Source organism: Hemicordylus capensis, chromosome 5 (genome assembly GCF_027244095.1).
Source record: "Hemicordylus capensis ecotype Gifberg chromosome 5, rHemCap1.1.pri, whole genome shotgun sequence".
Classification (NCBI taxonomy): domain Eukaryota; kingdom Metazoa; phylum Chordata; class Lepidosauria; order Squamata; family Cordylidae; genus Hemicordylus; species Hemicordylus capensis.
The window spans coordinates 185,258,090-185,282,638 of NC_069661.1; the positions used below are offsets into that span (position 1 = coordinate 185,258,090).

Sequence of the window (24,549 nt, forward strand, 5' to 3'; positions counted from 1 at the left end):
TGGCTCGCTGAAGGAGAAGAAACTTTGGTGTAACGAGACACTGTCGGGGACACTGCCAGGCAAAACTGACATCCTATTCCACACCTGGCTTGTCAATCCGCTACAATAATCGTCTGGAATATTCATGGTTGGGGCTCTAAACTTTTAGATTGTGACCTCCTGAACTTTCTCTCTAAGTTTGACATCATAATCTTACAGGAAACATGGTGGTTAGGTGAAATAAAGCTCAAAATTATATTTCCTACACGAGGCCAGCTCTGGCTAGTAAGAAGGCTGGTAGACCATTGGGAGGCCTTGGTATACTTATTACCTCACGCTTTAATGCGCAGGTGGTGAAGGTATCTTGTCCTGGGGAGTGGGCTATGGCTATACTGGTCTCTGATCATAAAACCAGCTTTCTGTGTGTAAACTTATATGTCCCAATGCAGAGTTGCATCTCACAGACGGAGGCGCTCTGGGGAGAAATTGAACAATACATCTTTAAGCTCATAGATGAATACCCTAATACGCCTCTGATTATAGCTGGAGATTGCAACGCAAGACTAGGTCACAATGACGTCTCACTTTATGGAAGTTTTTCTTTGTGGCCCCCATTGGATGAGTTAGAACTTGGTTTATCTAATCGTGTTTCTCTAGACTCAACGTGCAATTTTGCGGGGCTATGTTTAGCCTGAATGGCTAACAAACTGGATTTATTAATTCTGAATGGCACTGCGTCTGGGGATTGCCCAGGAAAATTTACCTTCCAACGGGGCACTAATCAATCTACTATTGATTATGTATTCGTTTCTAGAGATGTATTTGAAGCAATAGCCAGATTTAACATCATAGCTAGGCCAGAAAGTGACCATTATCCTTTAGTATTAAATTACACCTTCATGAAGCAAGATATGAGTTCTAGAGTTATGCCCTTTACACAACAGGCCACTGATGGAACTCCCAGAATCAAATGGAATTCCCAAATTAATCAAGTTTTCTCCGAATGGTTTAACTCGAAGAATGGAGAATCACTTAAGGAAGGGCTGCTGGATGCACTGATTAAAAGAGACCAAAATGCCCATATTCTTGAAAAGTATGAGGTTCTCACAAGATCAATTAAATCTCTACTAACTAAAGATCATCACGCCAAACCTAAAAAGAAAACTGGCCATACCAAAAAGTGGTTTGACCAAGAATGCATAAGGACAAAAAAGCATCTTGTCATGCTCTCAAAATATGCTATTCTCTGCCCATCTACACATACACATTTAGAACTGTCTAAAAAGAAAAAGGAGTATAAAGCTCTTCTTAGAACTAAGAAATCGATTGCAACTCAAAAGGAATGGCTATCTTTGATAGAAGCAGCTAGGAAAAATGATTTAACAAATTTTTGGAGGCTGATTTCATTATCCCAAAATAAGGTAAACTCTGAACAGGCCTGTCCAATTGCCCCTGAATTATGGGAATCACATTTTCAGAAACTTTATAGCAACCACACATTTAAACCCCCGATTGACCTACATATAGATACTTTACCTTCCTGGCCTACGGTCTCCACCTATGAGGTGGAACAACTAATTATGCAGCTGAAGGGTGGAAAAGCACCCGGGAACAATTACATCCCTCCAGAACTATTAAAGGCTCATATAGACTGGTGGGCCCTAGCACTGGCTCTTTTGTTCACCTATATAGACCAAACTGCACAATTCCCTCAGGAGTGGGGCTCAGCCATGGTGGTCCCGATCTATAAAAGAGGCAATAGGGAGGATCCCTTTAACTACAGGCCAATTAGCCTTTTGAATATAATAAGTAAATTGTACGCCAAACATCTGTGTGTAAAACTTTGCTCTTGGATGGAGCAGGAGCATATAATCCATGATGAGCAAGCAGGTTTTAGACTGAATAGATCAGTTATAGACATTGCTTAATTTTACAACAACTTGTGGACAAACAAGTTAGGGTCCATAAAGGACCACTGTTCGCCGCTTTCGTGGACCTTAAAATGGCCTTTGATTCAATTTCAAGGAGTCTACTATGGACTAAATTGGCTAGTACATCTATAGATCAAAGGCTTTTATTATTGCTCATCAAGCTCCATGAGAACTCCTCTTTAAGAGTATGTTTGGACACTGCCGGCAATTTCACCAATTCAATTCCAACAGAGAAAGGTGTGCGGCAAGGGTGTGTGTTGGCCCCTTATTTATTCAATCTGTACATTAACAATCTGATTAATCAGCTGCAAAATGTTGATATCCACGCACCTAAATTAGCCAACAAAAAGATCCCGATCCTGATGTATGCGGATGACGCAGTTATTTTATCTCAAACCAGGGTCGGGCTCAAAAGAGCTTTAGATGTTCTAACATCTTATTGCCAAGAGGAACACTTGACGATCAATTATAATAAATCTAAAATTATGTGCTTTAAAAATAAACCAAGGATATTTACATGGACCTTGGATGGACACAAATTAGAACAGGTCAATCAAATAAAATATCTTGGGGTGGTTTTTCAACAAAATGCTGGGAAAGCGGCACATATGAGAATGGTAGCTGACTCAGCAAAACGCAGTGTGGTGGCAATTAACAGATTTTTCAGAACGCAGGGAGCAGGTTTCATTCCTGCGGCTTTAAAACTGTATTCAGCAAAGGTTATCCCTCAGCTCTTATACGGGATCCAACTGGGACCTTATGCGAACTTTGACATGCTAGAAAGAATTCAATCCGGCTTTTTGAGAGCTATCTTTGGGACTACAAGATGCACCTCAAATGTAACACTGCGCATGGAGTCCGGCCTTATAAAGATCGAATCTCGTGCCTGGCTTTTAATTATTTACTTTTGGTTGAGAGTCCACCTACGCCCGGTGGGCCTAATTCATCAGTTTCTATCGTTAAACCCACAACCGCAGTGGTGCACTGTAGTTAGTAAAAAGCTTGCTGCTCTAGGAATAGACCCTGAACAACTGCTGGAGTTAGACTTGTCAAATGCGAAAAGAATAGTAAAACAGCGTTTGACAGATATTGAATTGCAAAATAACCGGGCCTCTTTGACAGAATTCTATAAAGGAGTAAGAACTAGATGGGATCTTTCACCAGCAAATTATTTGTCCCATATTACACTCAGCAAATTCCGGTGGGCATTTACAAGGACAAGAACAAATTCTTTTCCCTCTGCATTATTAGCCGGGAGATACAGTGGTGTTCCCTTGGAAGAACGCTACTGCAGATGCGGCAGTGGGAAAATAGAATCTATTGAGCATATTCTATTATCCTGTAAATTACATAGGCAACCAAGGGAGCACTTAATTTCACCTCTGGTCTGTAAACAGACAGATCGATCTGCTGAACAACTTGTTAAATTCTTACTTTCTGATGAAAATGTTTTAAATTTTAACTCCGTAGCCAAATTTTGTTATATTGCTTTTAAGATGTATAATGAGAACCTATAGAGTTTTCTATAAATTGTTCTGCTGTTTGCATGCATGGATTGTTTGGTCTAGGACCGTAAATAAAACTTGACTTGACTTGACTTGAGTATTCACCTTTGTATAAGTAAAATGAAGCTAACAGTTGAATTGCAAGAGGAGGACCATTCCACATATGGAGTATAAGGACAAAAAATGATCTGCTCCTTGCCACTGTAAATCTTGTTTGAGCCAAGAAAGGCTCCCTGAACAGGGACCCACCAGATAATCTGAGTTTAAAATAGGTATTTTGAGCATGTGCAGAAGGGCAGTTCAGGGTTAGGGTTAGCGCCCTCTTGTGATCAAGGGATGCCCTGAGAGTGCGTTAGGATGTAATCTGGTGATGTCAGACAAACACACTCTCAGTGCAACTCTGTCCTGATTGCATGTTGCAGTTGGCAATGGTATCTCATCCAAACTGTCCCAGATTTGAAAAAACAGATTACACTTCTGATGCTAACTAAACTATGCCTAAGTAAGCTATGCCTTTCCATTTTTAATCGAAATTTAAATTTTAATGGTTTTTCCTCATCAAGATTGTTTTTACTTATTTTATGAATTTTAACTGTTTTATATTGTTTTTATATTTGTTATGTTTTAACTTGTACACCGCGTGGAGATTTCTGTATTAGGCGGTATAGAAATATGATAGACAGACAGACAGACAAGCAGGTAGGACCCTGCTCTGTAGCTGCTATAACTCAAGGACATGATCAGAAGACTTCCAAAATGAATCAAGTTTATTAACACCAAAAAAAAAAAACATTTCAAGTAATTAGTCATTTTAAAAAATGTGAACCAAACACAACAGCAAATGTTATAAACTAAGAGCACTATTCAAATGCTATGGGATGTCTCCTCTTTCAACTATATTTGAACTCTAGCCCTTAAGTTAATTCCTTAACTCAGAATGATATAGACTCGTGAAGCAAGTGGTCAGTCATCTGCTGATTAAACTCCTCCTTTTTCATCAGCTTTCTCTATCTCTAAATACCCAAATACCCCTGATAATTCTTGGCCATTCAATTAAAAAGAAAGGAACTGAAAAATGAACTTCTTTTTCTTTTTGGAAGCAATATGTAAATAAATAAATAAAGTGACAATTTAGTAGTACAGAAATGAGAGTCTTTGTAAATTATCCTGCTTTAGACATAAAATAATGGCTTTGATTTACTTTAAATAGCCCTGTCCATGAAATATATCCTTTTCTCACTATAATCTTCTTATGTAGTATTTTAACACACTATTATTAAATGCAAGCAAAATTGTTATAATTGAGAGCACCCTGTTGCCTCCAGTAATTATCATCTAAACTGGCTTAATATGAGAAACAGGAAGTTTTGTATGTCTCTTGAATGGAAAGTTAAATACAATGCTAAGCTGTTTCCTGCTGTTTGACCTGACAAGAAAACAGCTGTAGAATATGTAATCAGAGAGAACCAGGCATTATAAATTTCAATATAAAAAAGTTTTGTGGAAACCTTCCACAATCGGCAAAGGAGTAATTTTAAAAGATAAAGATTACTTTCCCCCAAGTAATATAAGATGAATGAATTGTGTTGAGACATAAATGTCTCAATTGTGTTGAGACATTGTGCTCTCTTACTCTCTCAAGGACCCAGCAACAGAGCAGAGTCACATCAGAGAAGCTCACAGTGCATGCAGCCCAGCAGTTAAGAAGCTAAATGAGCTATACTGTCATCACGGTTCTTCCTCCTCACCAACCCTTACCCTGCACCTGAGCAAAGTTCAGCACTTACGTCACCCAAAGAGAGTATGGATGGAAGAGAAAAGTGCTTTATGTTCAGAGGCTGTTGAGTGATCTGTGACTAGTGTGCTTCTAGTTCTTCAGAGCCGACTTTGCAAAAGTATTACAAAATATATCATCCCATAATATTCATTTTATCCCATTATATTAATAAACTGTATTCCACCCACCCCAGTAATTTATTTGGGAGCCCTTTTCAAATCTAAAGGCCCATTTAATATCCAGCCTTTCCTAACCCTTTTGGATAAATCTGTTTGATTTTATGTTCAGTTTCTATAAAATCTAGCATGACTGTCCACGTTTTATGGTGTTGCAATCTTTTCCCTTGCCTTGAAGTACTAATTCTAAAGCGAGGTAAGGGGGGTTCAAGGCGATGCATCTACAGACCACCTGATGGTTGCTTGTCCAATTAAAAAAAAAGGCATTCAAAAAATTTCAGAGAAGCAGCACTATCCCATGATCTCCACACTCTTCAGAGCCAGCTATACTTAGCGTTTTTGCATAAGCATGGCAGCATCCTTCCCTGTGTCTAAGGCAAAAGTGACATATAGGCAAATTAAATCAGCCTTGTCTTTTAGCAACTACCTCAGTAACAATCACACAGGCCCAAAAGCCTGATGCCACTTTGAACCCACTATCGGATGCCATGTTATCTTAGGCCTACTACTCCACTTGCCAAATTGGGCAAGGGTCAAACAGGAATTGTTTTGGCCCAGATTAACAGCAAGTGCTATAAAGTGCCAAACATTCTAAGTCACAAACCAAAAGCTAATGAGAAAGACAAATATGAAAGATAAGTATCCACTATATCAGTGGAAACAAATACTATAGCATAAACATAATCTATAGTACAAGCATTTTTCATGGAATCTGGCCCATGACATACAGAGCTCTAACCTCACCCTGGCTGGTATCACAAATCCACCTGTCTTGTTGCCGGTGGTGACACTCCAGGGAGAGCAGGATCTGAGATGATTCGAGGGATTTCCAAAAAAATTTGTGTTTATGGGTGTGATGTGTATGTACGTGTGAATTATAGTCTATTGACTGTAACTGTGCGTGTGTGTGTGTGTGTGTGTGTGTGTGTGTGTGAGTGAGAGAGAGAGAGAGAGAGAGAGAGAGAGAGATCTGGGTAATTTACAGAGTGCTGGACTAGGACTGGGAGACCCAAGTTCAAATCCCCATTCAGCCATGAGACTTGCTGGGTGACTCTGGGCCAGCCACTTCTCTCTCAGCCTAACCTACTTCACAGGGTTGTTGTGAGGAGAAACTTAAGTATGTAGTACACCGCTCTGGGCTCCTTGGAGGAAGAGCGGGATATAAATGCAAAACAACAACAACAACCCCCAGTGAGGCACTACCTTGGCGTGGTTGTGGGGCTTGTGTGCTCTGAGAAAGGTGAGAGCTATGCCAGAGGTCCAACCATACTGGACAGGTCTCACCAGAGGAGCCAGACAAAGAGTGCCTCTCCCATCAACAATATGGTGAGACGTAACTTTAATAAATCTATACCGGATCAGTCGTCACCCGGGTCAACAAGGACCGCGCCAGGTGCTATAGTCCCTGGACATCTGGTGGCAAGTGGGCAACAGGACTCAGGATCTTCAGTTGAGCAACCAGGACTGAAGACAGCAAAGTTACTGGAAGAAACGTCGCTTAACCGAAAAAAATATACAAAAACTGCCAACAAGGAAATAATGATCTGCTATTACAAGTCTAGTCCAACTAGAAGAGGTTATTTAAAAAGAATGTACCAAATTTGGAAAGAGAAGCATCCAGATATAGAAATAACAGAACAAAGGCTAGCAGACCAGAGAAGATACATAATAAGAAATAAAGTATTCACAGGAGTTGAGCTGGAAGAACTGCAAAGAGCAACACAGGCTCAAGATATGGAAGAAGAATTACCACCAACTGAAGAAGTTGCTCAGGCGCAGGTGGAGGAGGTGTCGGAAATAGAGGATGCCACTGTTGCTGAACTGTTTCAAAATCAAAACCAGGCAACCACCCCTTTGCCTTCACCTCAAAAACCCAAATGCTGTTTAACAGAAAAGCGACAAGAACTAAAGCAAAAAATAACGGAGCACATGAACCAAACAACCACCAGGGTTCGACTTCCAGCTCTAAAAACAGTTGCCAAAAAACAACTCGCTCAGGCATTAAAAGATGTCAATGCTGCACTTGCAGAGATAACAACCAATAATTTGCAAGAAACAAACCAACTAATGTACAGTGCAGCAACAATAACAACACAAGAGCTCGGATATAAGATCAGTGGACCCGTAAAAAAAAAAAAAGCAGTACATCACCTAAATGGAAGATTAGATTAGAAAATAAAATCTCCAGGCTTAGATCAAATGCTAGTAAATTGAAAGATATGAAAGACAAGAAGCTGAAGAATGAAAACACAAAACAGTATCTGATCCAAAAATACCACCTAGATTCAAGGAAAATTAGAGAAGTCCTGGAAATAATAAAGCAGCAAATAACAGCAGTGTCAAAGAAGATTAGCAGATACGAAGCTAGAATTACACAACACAGGCAGAATCTCCAATTCCAGGCAAATCAGAGACGTTTCTACCAAAGCATAGAAGGAGAAACGGCAAGAAACCTAGAAACACCAAATCAAGAAGAAACAGTGCAATTCTGGCGGAAATTATGGGACAATCCAATAGATTATAATAAAAAAGCAGGCTGGATGAAAGAGGTCAAAAAATGTAACCAACAAATGCAAGATCTAATAATAACACCAGAATTAATAAGTGAAAGAGCAAAGAAAATTAAAAATTGGACTGCGCCAGGCGACGATGAACTGCATGGCTTTTGGCTTAAACACCTAACAAGCCTTCATAAACAACTTTCAAAACAGTTCAATCACATTTTGCAAGGAGGTGATATTGAACAATGGCTAACAACTGGGAAAACTCATCTCATAATGAAAGACCCAGCAAAAGGTGCAGTTCCAAGTAATTATAGACTGATAACCTGCCTGCCAACCATGTTCAAATTATTAACTGGAATAATAGCAGATGAAGTGATGCAACACTTATTAACTAACAAACAGCTTCCAGTTGAACAGAAAGGAAATTGCCCGAACACCAGAGGCACAAAAGACCAGCTGCTGATTGACAAAATGATTTTAGAAAATTGCAAGAGAAGAAAAACCAATCTAAGTGTTGCATGGATTGACTACAAGAAAGCCTTCGATTCATTGCCTCATACATGGATACTAAAATGTTTAGAAACAACTGGTGTCAGCAAAAACATTCAGATATTTATTAAAAAAAGCAATGAGCATGTGGAGTACCCAGTTAACAATCAATGGCGAGACACTTGGACAGGTTAGCATAGACAGAGGCATTTTCCAAGGGGACTCACTATCCCCTCTGTTGTTTGTAATCGCCATGACCCCACTTTCACAAATACTAAACAAAACAGGCCTCAGATACCAAACATCTAAAACATCAAGTAAAATAAAACATCTGCTGTACATGGACGATCTGAAGTTGTATGGGAAGTCCCAGTCAGAAATCGAATCACTGCTAAGCACTGTCCGTATATTCAGTAGCGATATAGCAATGGAGTTTGGACTAGACAAGTGTGCTGCATTAATAATGAACAGAGGGAAAATAACAAAAACAGAAGGAATAGAACTGCCCAATGGAAGCAAGATCAAGAACCTGGAAGAGAAAGAACATTACAAATACTTGGGCATTCTCCAGGCTGATAACATCGCACACACTGAAGTTAAAAGAAAACTTGGAAGTGAATACATCAGGAGAGTTAGAAAAATCCTCAAGTCCAAACTCAATGGCTGTAACACCATACAAGCCATAAACACCCGGGCTATACCTGTTATCAGATACACTGCAGGGATAATAGACTGGACCCAGGCAGAGCTAGAGACGCTAGACTGTAAGACCAGGAAAATCATGACCATCAATCATGCTCTGCACCCCCGCAGTGATGTCGATAGGCTATACCTCCCTCGCAGCTCAGGTGGAAGAGGAATGCAAGTTCATCAAACAGTAGAGGAGGAGAAAAGAGGCCTTGAAGAATATATAAAGGACAGTGAAGAAGATGCACTTCAAATGGTCAATAATGCGAAACTATTCAACACCAATGAAACAAAGCAGGCCTACAAGAAAGAACAAGTCAAGAACCGAGCAGAAAAATGGAGAAATAAGCCCCTGCATGGTCAATATTTGCACAATATAAGTGGAATATCAGACATCACCAAGACCTGGCAATGGCTTAAGAATGGCAACTTGAAGAAAGAAACAGAGGGTTTAATACTGGCTGCGCAAGAACAGGCACTAAGAACAAATGCAATAAGAGCAAAAGTAGAAAAGTCAACAACAAACAGCAAGTGCCGCCTTTGTAAAGAAGCAGATGAAACCGTGGACCACCTAATCAGCTGTTGTAAAAAGATCGCACAGACTGACTACAAACAAAGGCATGACAAGGTAGCAGGGATGATACACTGGAACATCTGCAAAAAATACAAGCTACATGTAGCCAAACATTGGTGGGACCATCAAATTGAAAAAGTGGTAGAAAATGAAGATGCAAAAATATTATGGGACTTCCGACTACAAACAGACAAACATCTGCCACACAATACACCAGATATCACTGTAGTCGAGAAGAAAGAAAAACAAGTGAAAATAATCGACATAGAAATACCAGGGGATAGCAGAATAGAAGAAAAAGAAATGGAAAAAAATCACAAAATACAAAGATCTACAAATTGAAATTGAAAGGCTGTGGCAGAAAAAGACCCAAATAATCCCAGTGGTAATTGGTGCCCTGGGTGCAGTTCCAAAAGACCTTGAAGAGCACCTCAGCACCATAGGGGCCACAGAAATCACCATCAGCCAATTACAAAAAGCAGCTTTACTGGGAACAGCCTATATTCTGCAACGATATCTATAACAACTGACAATAAAATTCTGGCATCCCAGGTCCATGGGAAGGACTCGATGTCTGGATAAAACAAACCAGTCAATAACACCTGTTTGACTGTGTAAACAAGAAATAATAATAAATAATAATATATTCTATTATATTCTATCTATCTATCTATCTAATGTTTATATCCCGCTCTTCTTCCATGGTTATGTTTCTCCTCACAACATGGTACATGTACATGGTTATGTTTCTCCTCACAACAACTCTGTGAGGTAGGTTAGGCTGAGAGGTATGTGACTGGCCCAGAGAGTCACCCAGTGAGTTTTATGACTGAATGGGGATTTGAACTCAGGTGTCCCCAGTCCTGGCCCAGCACTCTACATTCTACAGTCCTGGCCCAGGACACTACACCACACTGGCCCCACATATGTCTGGCTAATCATTTTTAAGAAAGTAGAGCAGAACCTACTTTTACAATTATTGGTGAACTGAAACTTTGCTGTTCAGTAATTCATTTCTTCTTTCTAAAATTTGCAAATTTACAAAAAAATTACAAAGAATTGGCATAAGATCTCTTATGGGCCCTCCACCCACTGTCCATCAAGCAATACAAGCTAGTTCTCCTCCTCCTAGCAGGTGCTGATTACAAGAAAATCAAATTACAAGACCACAGTGTTATAGGACCATTCCTCCCATCCTGTGAAAACCACTGTGATACTGTAAAGTGTATCAGCCACTGAGTCCAAAGCCTCTCCCTCATCTTTAATGCCATGCATATGAGCCCGAGGATCGGCGGGGGGAGGGCAAGGAGGCGATTGCCCCCCTGGACTCAGGGCTTGATTAGATTTCTATGCATATATTTGTATGTTATCAGTTCCCTCCTCTTTGAACAAGTCCTGCAGACTCCTATGTCCAGCATGCAGCAATTTTAGGGGGAAAAAATTAAGCACATCTTTTTAATCAGGAGCTCATTGGTTCTCACCAGGCATGAAAACCTATTTAGATTATTTAAAACCTATTGAAAGGCATTAGGGATGTGCACAAAACCACCTGGCCCAGTTCAGTTCGAACCGAAGTCAGACTGCACCGGGCCAGTTCACTTTTGGCCCCCTTCGAAACCACCCCGGTGCAGTGAGGTCGGGGTGGTATTTATTTATTTATTTATTTATTTATTTATTTATTTATTTATTTATTTTTAGACATATCCCCTCTGAGTGGGCTTCTCCAAAGTGGTGGGGGTTGTTCACTATTTTGGAGGCCACCGCACCTGCACAGTGGGACCCTGCGTGGCCTGGGTCATGACACAGGCAGCCATGCTTCCATCTCATGGTTTATCTCAGGGATCTCTCTATACCACATAGGGACCCCTCAATGGTATAATTTGTGATGATACCATCAACCCCAGTTAAAGAGTGTGGATGTGTGAATGTTCGAGGCACAAGTGAACTTGTGAACTGCCTAACTGATTTGAACCAAATTTGCTACAGCTGTAGCAAATGGCTCAAGGGCTTAGTTTATAATGATGTCATCCACCCTGATTTAAGATGGCAGACCCATGAACATTTGAGCCATGTGAGCTAACTTATGGATCACCTAACCGATTTGAACCAAATTTGGTGTACTTGTAATGAGTGAAACAAAGGAACACCTCAGTGATGTAGTCTGTAAAGATGTCATCCGTCCATCCTATTCAAGTTGGCAGACCCATGAACATTTGAGGTATAACTTGGCTAACTTATGAACCGCCTAACCAATATGAACCAAATTTGGTTCAAAGAGTGATACAAAGGGACACTTCAACAATATAGTTTGTAATGATGTCATCCACCCTGATTCAAGATGTTGCATGCGTGAATAGTTGAGCCGCAAGTGGGCTAACTTGTGGACTGCCTAATTGATTTGAATCAAATTTGGTATAGTTATAGGGACACTTCAACAGCCCAGGGTCCTGCTATAATGATATCAACAACAGATATTTGTGCACCATTGCACTATTCCAGGCATTCCCAACTTTAAGTTTCCAGATGTACAATTTCCATAATCCCCAACCACAATGACCACAGGAGCTGTTGAGAAACCCTGCATTATGTTCCCAAGGTTGGGAAGCCCTGTACTATGTAATTTAGAATTATTACCAAACTTTTCTCGGGGCCTATTGCTTTATAGAATGGAATGGAATGGAATGGAATGGAATAATGTTTATTATGGTCTATTGACCAGCAAAGTATAAGATATCTTCCAAATGAGCCCAATAAACCAACCGAATAAATACATGATAAGCCTTTAAAAACTTGTAAGCAACATAGAGAAGCATAAAAAACATGGCTCATGGTAAAATAGTTACTTTTTATATCATAAAAGCCTTACTCTAAACTAAAGCTTAGCCAATAATGCCACTGTGGTCAAGCACCAGTAAATTCTAACATTAAGACCCTTCCATTGACCCTAACAGAGTGCACAGTTTCCTGCAGGAAATCTTAGATGCATTTCATTTCTTCTTTCATATAATTATATTTTGCAAAAACATGCCCTAATCATTTTGCTTTCTACCATCTCTACACATACATTATACATTTTAAGGGAACCAGCCTTTTTCTGTTATCTCTTCATTCGCTTTCATTTTATTTCACAATGTTGAGATCCTTTCATATCTGCATAGGTCCCAGAGAAGTCATTGGTCTGTGTATCAGACTTGGAAACCAGGTTCACCTTTTTGTTCCTAAGGGATGATAAGCACTCTGATTACTTAAGAAATTTTCAATTGCATAAATCACTGAGTCATATTCATTCTCCACAGAGCTATAATTTTAACTGCAAAAGCTCTGGTTGTGTGGAAGACTCTGACTGTTAATTTCATTATGAACATTTAGGTAATTACCTAGGAAAGAAAAAATCAAAACTCATAGCAATTTGATAATATGCAGACTCTCTTTTGTTCCATGAATGTTGTATAATAGCTATTGGGTGCCAATTATAATTTTATTATACTTAATAGCCCATGCACACCCTGAGCACATACAGTACAGTACTGATAGTAGAGGTCTACTGTGGTCAGAGTTAATACCAGATGACCTAAATGGTAACTTGTATTAGTAACTAATGGCAAGTGGTAACTAAATGGTGTCATTTGCTTAGTACCAGTGATCCTTTGGTCATGGTTTTGGTTTTGTCCTGTTCCTAATGTGCTGGCAGGCATCACAGGACTGACAAAAGTCTTCTACATTCTGATGTAAATTGGGCCAACAAAAATTCCTTGAGAATCTTTCCTTGCTACATTTAATTTTTAGGTGGCCACTAAAGGAGGTGTCATCATGAAACAATCATAGCAGCTGTTCTCTACATTACTTGGGGACCACAAGTTGGCTGTCTACATCCCAGCCACACACACACACCCTCACCTTTCCTTGGGGAGGAATTCTCTACATAAGAGTCCATCCTTCCATACAAAGCAAACTCTCTGGGTGTCTGTCTGCTCTGGAAGGGGCTGCACTGCCCCCTCATGCACATCAACCAGAGTGGGGTCATCCCATGGGGCTTGCTCAAATTCTGCCTAAGCAGTGTTGGGAGGGAGGGAGGGAGGGAGGGAGGGAGGAAGAACACTTCCTTCTTTGTTTCCCCTTGGTGCAGGTGGAGCTTCTATCTCAGGAGTGAGGGAGTGTGGGGTAGCTGCTGAGGAAGGTGCAAGAGGTGTCACCTCCTCATCTCCCTCTTGCTTTTTAACATCCTTGGAGTCCCCCGCTTGGGTTGAGGGATGAAGGGGAAGAGGGGATGTATGAGCTTCCCCTGCCAGATGAGGTTGCTTGGCCTCTAGTAACCCATACCTGGTCCATTAAGTCTGTCCCCAGAAGTAGCATAACAAGCTCTGAAGGGGCACGTGTCCAAGAATTTCTCCATAATTTCTTGATAATTTCTCCATAATTTCTTATCGAGCAATTTCAGTTGCTCCATAATTTCTTGATAATTTCTCCATAGGAATCAATGAGAAACTAAAAAAAGATGAATAACTCTAAGAATGATCAGCACTCTCTCCAAACTAGAATAAACCAGGATAAGACTGGTATAAAACACATATATGTTTGTCATGAAGATAAGTGCCTTTCAGCCACCTCTCTCTCCCCAGTACTGAAGGATGATACTTTGTTCGCCTCTGCAGGTGGCAATTATGACATCACCTGTGGTTTCTCCATTATGATGCACTGTGTCTCCTTGGTGATGGCTAAAGCTCCAACACCAAGTGTGGAGGAAAGAGGCCTAGACCTCTTGGGTTTTTGTAAATAAGCCTTTGGATTATAAATGAATTGTAAACTGTATTAATATGCATAAAACATCTTCATTATCGTAAATAGGATTTCTGTGTTAATATGCTTGCGAATCCCTATGCATGAAAAATACTATCAGGGTCAAAAGTTCATGCCTGCTGTTTTTTAGTTTTACTGGGAAAAATTTTGGAAAATTTTGGAGGGAAGAGAAATTTTGAAAAATGGAGGGAACTTTGTGTTATACAGATTGGATCTGCAATAATGTTCTCTTTACCAGGCATGTGTTGTAGCTGCATCTGTGACTCTTGTAGCTTCCAGGACCACCTTTGCCACCCAGAGCCCGAGGTTCTCATAGTCTGTGACCATTGCACAATATGATAGTCTGGTTGAAGCATCAAGGTAACACATTTTCCCCACAGCCTCAGTAACATCCCCTGCTTCTGGCATGCTACCAAAATCTTCTGCCAGCTCCCCATTGATCAAACTGGGTACACAACCAATGTACTAGAAGGGAGCACCTTCTAATGCTCCCATTCTATCGCAGCCTGTTCAAAGATGGCAAGAACCACATAGGGATCTTCTCCTGGGGTGAAGGCAGTGAAATCCTCTGGGGCGACCTCGCCTGGCTGTTGCTGTTGTTGCTGCAACATCTGTTTTTCTTGCTTGTGCTGTTCCTGTTCCTGGAGAAGCCTCCTCCTCCAGTTGGTGTTCTGCCTCTCTCGGCTCTCTCATTTGCTTGAGCTCCCTCTCTTGTTTGCAAAGGTCTGCAACATGCTCGTAGAGCGGTGCCCACTGCAGACAAAGACTATCTTCTTCTAGACAGCAGCATTCCTCCAGCTGGGCAAGACACTTCTCTTCTTGTTGGCATAGTTGCAGCTGTACTTCTGGTGACTCACTTCTTTTGCCAGGTTTCTTTTTTCATAGTGAAATTTTCCTACTCCTGCTGATGTTGCTTCTCCAGATCTAGGCTCTGGGACTTCAACAAGTGAAGGTGCCATTTCCTTTAAGATAATTTAAGATTCCCAAAATGAAGTTTGTCATTGTTGTCCATTTCTCTGTAGGTTCCTGTTCAAGTCGGTCTATTTCCATGTGAAGATTCTTCTCCAGGCAATGTAGCATTTCCCCCACCCCACCCCCTGTCTCTAGAATTAAGCCTTTGCAAAGGTTATTGACAGAGTCAAAGAAAGAAAGGAAGTGAAATAATTTGGCATTTAGAGATGCTGAAAATACTCTCATCTGGTAGATCACTTGGTTTCCAACCACCTCCAGTCCTTAAAAAATTCCTATTCTGTAATGAAAAGATACTTCATACCTGGCAGGCTTACCACTCATTCATATATTTAAAAGGAACACAACTGCTTTGCCATGATGACCCCATCTCTTCTTAGGATAGGAGGAGGACAACCAAGCTGCCCCTGTGAGATGCTTCTCCTCCTCCTGCATCCTCCACACTTTGATGACTAAAGCTTGGTGATGGAGCCATCACCAAGGTGACAATGAGCGTATCATAATAGATAAAACACAGGTGATGTCATAATTGCCACCTGCAGAGGTGGGGGCAAAGTACTGGGGAGAGATATAGTATTCAGTACTGGGAAGAGATATAGCTCGAGGGCACTTAATCTTCATGACAAATATATAGGTGTTTTATACTAGTCTTATCCTGGGGAGTTCTAGTTTGGAGAGAGTGTGGATAATTCTGAGAGTTATTAATCTTTTTGAGTTTTTCATTGATTCCTCTGGGGAAATGATCTGAAGGGGCCTGTGTTCAGTTTTTGCACACAGAACTGCTTCTTATCCACCATTCTGAATCCATATGAACACTTCATTTTGTGTTATTTAATTAAAATTTAAGAATGTAAGACATACGCATCTTCCAGAATACACCTGAATATTTACAGATCTGGAACAAGAACAAATGTATCTTTAATTTTGGTGACAGATGGTTTACTTCACTGAATATCTAAGGGGCAGATCTGTTTCTGCCATGAGCTGTGTCAAACTGAGAATGATCATTGAGTATAGTGACCTTTCCCTTTCCCCAAAAGGTTGTACAAAGTCATTGTATTAAGTTGCCACTCTTAGAATCTTTGAGGACAGTGTTGTGGCCACCCTGACTACCACATTAAACCCAGAGTTGCCAATCCAAAGTTATGTGAAATCTAGACCTGTGTCTGATTCCACTTTATTAAGAAATCAATTAATGCCTGAAGTCAGATGAACTGACCAGTACATGACACCCATGTCTCATGACTTGCCCCTGGGATAGATGGTAATTGTTTTGTTAAGGTAGAGGCAATTCAGCATTGTTTCTCAATGTTTGTGAAATGTGTAATCAAGAGACACAATGGCCAGGCTTGCTTTCCTGTCTCATACATATCCTATCACTGTGGAATGCCTTTACTGATGCATGTTAGGAAGATTTACACACACTAGCAATTTGGATATGTTGTTGTCCAGATCATTCATGTTGGACCAGAACTCAGAGTCCAGCGGGCCAGGCTGAGATCTGTATCTTTGCCAGCACCACTGAACTCCTTGCAAAAGGAGTTCAATGTAGTGAAAGGAGTAAAATTGCCTGGAACTTGCTCTCAGGTAATGTCTCTGGGGGATGCTAGGATTTCCTCTTACAGAAAATTTACAATAGCCATTGGTCATAGCTTTGCTATCCAGTGAATTGACTTGAAAAGACAGGGGACTATCCTGTCTTTCGCTGAGGAGATATTTGCAATGTAGAATTAGAAGCATTGTTTATATCCTCTTGCTGTTTTTTGAATTCCATCCTAGGTAGATGTACACAAAAGAAAATGATTTAATTTCTGTCTCACACTTATAGCCCTGATTCTTCTTTCCTAACACCTTTGACTTTTAACGTTCTTGAAGACCAGGGACCAGAAAGTCTGGGGACAAGAGAAGATGCCCATTTGCAAGCTCAGAGATGCAGATTTGCTTTGGGAATGTCAATAGAACAATGTTCTTCCCAACAACTAATAGGAGATGGAACTTAGATCCTGTTTACCCTGGACTGACCTGAAGTGATCAATAATTAGAAGACAAGATCTAGAGGGTAACAGCAATTGACCCTTTTTGTGATCCAGGAAGGATGATGATATTTCAAATAGACTCTATGGAGATCAAATGATGGAACAACCATAAGAAGGGAGCTCACCGAACAAAGAGTCAGCAAGCTTTGCCTACCCAGCGGATATTTGCTCATGTGCGCATCCCAAGTGCCTGATGTCTAGCTGCAGAGCTAACAGAGGCCTGAAACCTGCAGACGACTGCTCAGTGATTCTTGCCGCGGGGCAAAGACTCAAGGGCTAACTCTGTCTGTGAAATCCAGCGCCAGCTTTTTCCATCTGAAGCCTCATCATCCCCAAGCATCAAATCCAAGTGGTGGACACTTGCTGCCCCACATTGGACCCGGGTAGATATGCTGCTTCTACTGCCTTGGTTTCTACTTCCCTTCCCTCTTTCCCCCTCCCTCCTCCCTCTACTAACTCCTGATTCCCAACCATCCCATTTCTGTGCTTTCCTTTCCTTTCCTTTCCTTTCCTTTCCTTTCCTTTCCTCCCCCCTCCCTCTTTCCATCTATATCTGAATTGTGTTAGGTTTTAGGAAGATTTAATACTGACCTGACATGCATGCACACACATGTGATAGTTAGGAATACTGGGTTGATGTTATTACTAGCTGTAATTGAAATATTAGTAGTTCTGATTGATTGTTCTGTTTTCTGCTCAGTTACATCGATGCTGTTGCTCTTTTATCCTCAATAATGCCCATTGAATTCTTTGAGAGTGTTTTGGCCTTCTTTCTACTTTTGTTCCCAGACTATACATGGTCACTCTATAAAGAACTGGTCACTTTGTGACACTGGTGAAACAAGCCTAATGTCATATGCTAGCATATCAGGCTTGGCTCACAACAACAGTCCAAATAACTCTAGGCCCTACATTTAGAGTTTCTTAATCATGTGAATTTCAATTCCTCTTTAATTTAGGCATCATCTCATACTGTGAGGGAGGAGGCAATGGTAAACCCATCCTGTATTCTACCAAAGACAACCACAGGGCTCTGTAGTTGCCAGGAGTCGAAGCTGACTCAATGGCACACTTTACTTTTCTTATTTCATTTAAAGTGTAGCATTTAACATGGTTTGGGGTTTTTAGCATCAAAGCATACACCATTGAAACATGCTCAACAAACATGCAGGAATGCTTTTTAAAGCAATGATTGGATCTATATCAGAAAATGTCACCTAAGGTTTAATTTAGAGATTCAGGAACAGTGAGTGCAAAACATTCTAACACCCAAGCCAGAAAATACAACTGGTGCCCCTTGTGGTGATTTAATAATAATAATAATAATAATGATGATGATGATGATGATGATGATGATGATGATGATAATATCCCCAGTGAGGCACTACCTTGGCGTGGTTGTGGGGCTTGTGTGCTCTGAGGAAGGTGAGATCTATGCCAGAGGTCCAACCATACTGGACAGGTCTCACCAGAGGAGCCAGACAAAGAGTGCCTCTCCCATCAACAATATGGTGAGACGTAACTTTAATAAATCTATACCGGATCAGTCGTCGCCCGGGTCAACAAGGACTGCGCCAGGTGCTATAGTCCCTGGACATCTGGTGACAAGTGGGCAACAGGACTCAGGATCTTCAGTTGAGCAACCAGGGCTGAAGACAGCAAAGTTACTGGAAGAAACGTCGCTTAACCGAAAAAAATATACGAAAACTGCCAACAAGGAAATAATGATCTGCTATTAAAAGTCTAGTCCAACTAGAAGAGGTTATTTAAAAAGAATGTACCAAATTTGGAAAGAGAAGCATCCAGATACAGAAATAACAGAACAAAGGCTAGCAGACCAGAGAAGATACATAATAAGAAAGAACGTATTCACAGGAGTTGAGCTGGAAGAACTGCAAAGAGCAACACAGGCTCAAGATATGGAAGAAGAATTACCACCAACTGAAGAAGTTGCTCAGGCGCAGGTGGAGGAGGTGTTGGAAATAGAGGATGCCACTGTTGCTGAACTGTTTCAAAATCAAAACCAGGCAACCACCCCTTTGCCTTCACCTCAAAAACCCAAATGCCATTTAACAGAAAAGCAACAAGAACTAAAGCAAAAAATAACTGAGCACATGAACCAAACAACCACCAGATTTCGACTTCCAGCTCTAAAAACAGTTGCCAAAAAACAACTCGCTCAGGCATTAAAAGATGTCAATGCTGCACTTGCAGAAATAACAACCAACAATTTGCAAGAAACAAACCAACTAATGTACAGTGCAGCAACAATAACAACACAAGAGCTCGGATATAAGATCAGTGGACCTGTCAAAAAAGAAAGCAGTACATCACCTAAATGGAAGATTAGATTAGAAAATAAAAACTCCAGGCTTAGATCAGATGCTAGTAAAATGAAAGATATGAAAGACAAAAACTGAAGAATGAAAACACCAAACAGTATCTGATCCAAAAATACCACCTAGATTCAAGGAAAATAATAAAGCAGCAAATAATAGCAGTGTCAAAGAAGATTAGCAGGTATGAAGCCAGAATTACACAACACAGGCAGAATCTCCAATCTCCTTGAAGAGCATCTCAACACCATAGGGGCCACAGAAATCACCATCGGCCAATTACAAAAAGCAACATTTCTGGGAAGAGCCTATATTCTTTATCGATATCTATAATAACATTGATAATAAAATTCAGCCATCCCAGGTCCTTGGGAAGGACTCGATGTCTGGATAAAACAAACCAGTCAATAACACCTGTCTCTGTGTAAACAACAACATAATAATACATTAATTGACATTTTAAAGGTAAAGTGTGCCGTTGAGTCGGTGTTGACTCCCGGTGACCACAGAGCCATGTGGTTTTCTTTGGTAGAATACAGGAGGGGTTTACCATTGTTATCTCTCATGCAGTATGAGATGATGCCTTTCAGCATCTTCCTATATTGCTCCTGCCCGATATAAGTGTTTCACATAGTCTGGGAAACATACCAGCGGGGGTTCGAACCAGCAACCTCAAGCTTGCTAGTCAAGTCATTTCCCTGCTGCGTCATTAGGTTACTGTCCCTTATTTGTATCTCATCATCTCTACACCTGTGGAGGGCTGCCTCACACAGACTAATAGCAGGGCTATCCTCAAATGGCAGTAGTAGCACTGAGGTACTTTTTAAGGTTGGGATCTTTGGGAATATTTAAGATAGTTTAACATGGGCAGGAGAACGCTAGACATAAAAGCATATTTTGAATTAATTGGATGATCAAATGTATCTTAAACTGGAATTACTGACCTGAATTTTAAAGTACAGTTTATGACATGTAAAGGCCATGCTATGGGCCTGAATATAAGATGGCAATGAACATGGAACATTTATTCGTTAATACGCACAGTCCTTAAAGGAAGCTTTAAACAGATTGTAGTGAGAACATTTGTAATGAAACTTTCACCTGGCTGATTTGCTAAGAATAATTATCAGTTAGAATCTAATCAACTTCTCTGATTTAGGCAAGGTGTCTCCCAGAATGGGAGAGGATCTCTCCCTATTTTTCTCTTCAGACAATTCCTGTGCTCCTGGACAGCATGTAGATAGGGCTGTAGAGTGTATCAGTGTTGGAGAGAGAATGCTCCACCACAGAAAGGTACGCTCTGGTAGGAGCTGTACCTATGTATATAGTGCTTACATGTTATTATACCTGAATTTTATTACACCTGCCTAGAGAGGTATATATCAGGCGGAATAAAAATCTGATAAATAATAAATAGGGCAATATTTTTATGGGTTTTTTTGGGTGATTTTAACTTATTTCTAAATGTTTTGCATAGTTTTGGTAAAATGTATCTATTTTGTGTTGTGCTTTTTGCTCTGCAAGCTGTTCTAAGGCATTGTTGTTAGATGAAGTTGAAATCAAATAATAACATAATCATAAATGCACACCAAATAAAGAAAAGTTCAAATGCATTGATGGGAAGGGCATTAGAGACTTCTGTGAACAGCAGGTTTTTTAAAGTAAGTCTGAAGTGATAGGCAAGAGTCTGCACTTTCTAATGATTGATTAAATAGGCAGAACTTAAATCAACACAATGTACTTTATCCAAATTATTCCTCTGGCATCTAATTAGTTTGGGTAATTAAAATTTAAACTGACAAACAAGGCACTTGCTTTCAATTATTTCACATAGGCATTTGTCAATAGAAATGCAGTATTGTCCTTTAAACAATAAGCTCTTTCCTAAGTGAGAGCATTTAGAGCATCTAGTTAGATTAGAGTTGCCAATCAAACTGCATGACTTTTAAATTTGTCATTAAAGAAAAATGTGTGAATTAGATAGACATGGAATGATGAAAGTGTTGTAGTGGCTAATGACTGCTGAAAGGCAGAAACAAGACCTAACAAAGCTTTAACTAGGATATCAACATTGCTTGGCAAACAGACAGGGACCTGTTGGCAAGCATTTAATTGTTACAAATCATATCACAAATGTTTTCTAATGTTTTTAAATAAATACTGTAAGTGATATGAAGTGATTTGTTGTAACATTTTTTTTAATGCAAAGACTGGGAAATATAAATTATGAAGAAGCTCTGTGATGACTAGCACATGTTGTCGTTATAGTGTGCAGGGTCTCTTACTTGCATAGTTTGCCCTGCCCTCAATTACATACACCTTAGCTTCCACTAGCAGCATCACTAGGAACATTTGGCAGTGCCCAGGGTGACAAAATCCAAGGAGTACCAAGACTAGAATTGCATTTCCCCTTCGTATCAGCAGCAGAATGAATAGCACACAATAACCTTTTGCTATCCAGGAAACTATGTAGATTATTATTGCTGTTGTTTTCTTTACACTGTATTATTTTGAATGGTACATTTTGCAAGTGTAATATATGCTGAACATATACTGGGAGAAGCTGGATTGGAAGAAGTTGAGTGTGGTGTTAAAGTTGTAGGAAGAAACATCAATAACCTGCGCTATGCTGATGACACCACTCTGATAGCCGATAATGTGGATGATCTGCAAGCTCTAGTAATGAAAGTCAAGGAGCACAGTGAAAAAATGGGACTATGACTAAATGTAAAGAAGACTAAACTAATGACAACAGGTACAGCAACCAGCTTCAGAATTAATAATGAAGACATGGAAGTGGTGGATAGCTTCTGTCTTTTAGGATCAACTATCAACAGTAAAGGATCCAGTAGTCAAGTTAAGAAATACGCCACAGACTAGCACTTGGTAGGGTTGTAATGAAGGCCTTGGAAAGGATATTTAGATGCCATGACATGTCTACACCTACAAAGATTAGAATTGTCCAGACAATGGTTTTTCCTGTGACACTCTATGGATGTGAAAGCTGGACTTTGAAGAAGCAGGATAGAAAAAGTATTGACGCTTTTGAACGTTGGTGCTGGAGAAGACTTTTGAGTATACCATGGACAGCCAGGAAAACAACCCTATGGATCATAGAACAAATCAATCCATAATTTTCACTCAAGGCACAAATGACCAGGCTCAAACTATTGTACTTCGGACACATTATGTGAAGATACAGCTCCCTTTAGAAGTCCATAATGCTGGGAAAAGTTGAAGGAAAGAGAAGAGGAACACCAGTAGCAAAGTGGGTGGACTTGATTACAACAGCAATGAATACACCACTGAGAGACCTTAAAGGCCAAGTTGAAGACAGATCGTCCTGGAGAGAATCTATCTATGTGTTTGCTAAGAGTCAACACCGACTTGACGGCACTTAATCAATCAATCAATGCAGGGGCGTAGCAAGGTTGGAGTGGGCCCAGAGACAAGATTTTAAAATGCCCCCCCCCCCAAAGTCCAGGGCCTCCGCACACCCCAGGCCCCCAAGGATTTAAGTCTGATATTCCAAAATAAGTATGCTGCCTGCAAATACATTTCACTGAATACACACACACACGTCACAATATATAGTGATATACATTGAGTACTATACATTTGTATTACTTTTAATGCCTAGAACACACTAGAAAGATGAATTATTAAAATGGGCCCCTCGCTGCAGATTAGCAAAGGAGACTTTCAACCATGCAGGGTGAACCTATGTTTGTTTTCCCAGAATTCTGAACAAATTCAGTCAAGTTTGATTGCAGGAGGTTTTTCACAGGAGGCTTTTAAAGCCCTTTAAGACACATCTCCTCTGGAATGGAGGTGCTGCATTCACAGGTGGGCCAGATTTACCCTGAAGTCCCTGCAAGTTATTGGGGAGCAGTTCACACACAAGAAAAATAAAATAAAAGCACCACACATGCTTCACAGTTCTCACTCAGACCTTCTGGGTTGCAAAACAACTTGAACATAAGTGCATTTATAAATGAATGAATGAATAAATAAAATTAATAAAATACTGTTCCAGAAGTTTTTGCAATTTTCTGCCATGAAACAAGCCACTTATTGGACTTTTTAGACAGTTTTTTTAAGTCAGCAAATTTTCCAAGCTGTTTCAAAATAAATATTCAGAGACTTCTCGGTCCCTCCCCCCCCCCCCATATCCAAGCCCTATGGCAAGCAGATCCCTATATATGGGGCAGGGGGGGCGGGAAAGGTAACCACAAAAAGGAGTTCACACTCTACCTGGCAAATGCTGGTCTGGGTTAAGCAGGGCAGCAAGGGATCTTCTGCTGCAGAGAACACTCTGGCTGCCTCCTCCTTCCTGGCTGGCTTGGGCCCTACTCGAGTTCAGGCTTCACTGCGGCCTACACGGAGGCCTCCGTGGAAGCCCCGCCCACCCGCCGATCAGCTGAGAGGCGGGAGAAAAGGAGCTCTTTGCAGCTGGGCTGCTGCTTCGATTGCGGGCAAGCAGAACAAGCAGGATAGACGGCGAAGAGGGCAAGTGGCTGAGAGGCTATGGGGCTGGGCAGGGGGCAATGGGGAGTCACATGAGGTGCCTCTGGGGTGCCCCTCCAGGCAGTGGGGCCCCCAGACAACTGTCTCCCCTTGCCCTATCATTGTTACGCGCCTGAATCAATGTGTAATAAATTGCCGGTAACAAAACAAAAAAAAAAGCATGCAGGGCTCTCTCATTCATTCAGACACCTTAAAAGACAGAACATTGCTTGCCACCGAGTTTCATGGTTGCAAATGAAGCTCCAACGTGGACCAATGTAGA

The 24,549-nt window shown here is 40.6% G+C and overlaps 1 protein-coding gene across 7 annotated transcripts in view; it reads right to left on the reverse strand.

Moving 5' to 3' along the window:
- The window catches only part of PPM1H (protein phosphatase, Mg2+/Mn2+ dependent 1H), a 216,703-nt gene extending 192,559 nt beyond the window's left edge, over positions 1–24,144 (reverse strand). The window contains exons 1-2 of one of the 7 annotated variants that reach the window (XM_053255505.1): positions 24,015–24,144; positions 12,687–12,840 (exon numbers count right to left, since the gene is read on the reverse strand). The gene's annotated coding sequence lies outside the window, so the exon portion shown is untranslated. Of the gene's footprint in view, positions 1–12,686; positions 12,841–13,942; positions 14,204–15,692; positions 15,826–24,014 lie in introns of those variants that run through there. The other 6 variants (XM_053255506.1, XM_053255509.1, XM_053255511.1 and 3 more) reach the window with 6 other exon arrangements.
- Positions 24,145–24,549: the final 405 nt, after the last annotated feature.